The sequence below is a fragment of the Physeter macrocephalus genome, chromosome 18, assembly GCF_002837175.3.
Source record: "Physeter macrocephalus isolate SW-GA chromosome 18, ASM283717v5, whole genome shotgun sequence".
NCBI classification, from domain to species: Eukaryota; Metazoa; Chordata; class Mammalia; order Artiodactyla; family Physeteridae; genus Physeter; species Physeter macrocephalus.
The window spans coordinates 105,998,228-105,998,669 of record NC_041231.1 but is presented as its reverse complement, the minus strand read 5'-3'; positions in this window follow the sequence as shown (position 1 = coordinate 105,998,669).

The following is a 442-nucleotide window of genomic DNA, read 5'->3' as shown; positions in this document are numbered from 1 at the left end:
AAAATCGATTTTAATAGATCACTTCCTTGGCCTGTTGAATGTCTTAAGACATGGTTTGTTCTTTCCTATTTATGGAAATGAGGATTTAGAGTAATTCACCCAAATCTGCTTGGAAGAAACTTCTGGCTACCAGAATATTCTACCCACCTCACCTCCACCAATTCCCTTCTCGCTCCAAAAACACCCATGAAATGATGAGAATCACATTCTATTCCAGTATTTCTCGTTAGTTCTATACCATATTTTAAATATAGTTGTATTTAAAGTATGCCTTTTTGTTTACTTTTTAAAGTTTTGCTTTTTTTTAACATCTTTATTGGAGTATAATTGCTTTACAATGGTGTGTTAGTTTCTGCTGTATAACAAAGTGAATCAGCTGTATGTATACATATATCCCCATATCCCCTCCCTCTTGCGTCTCCCTCCCACCCTCCCTATCCCA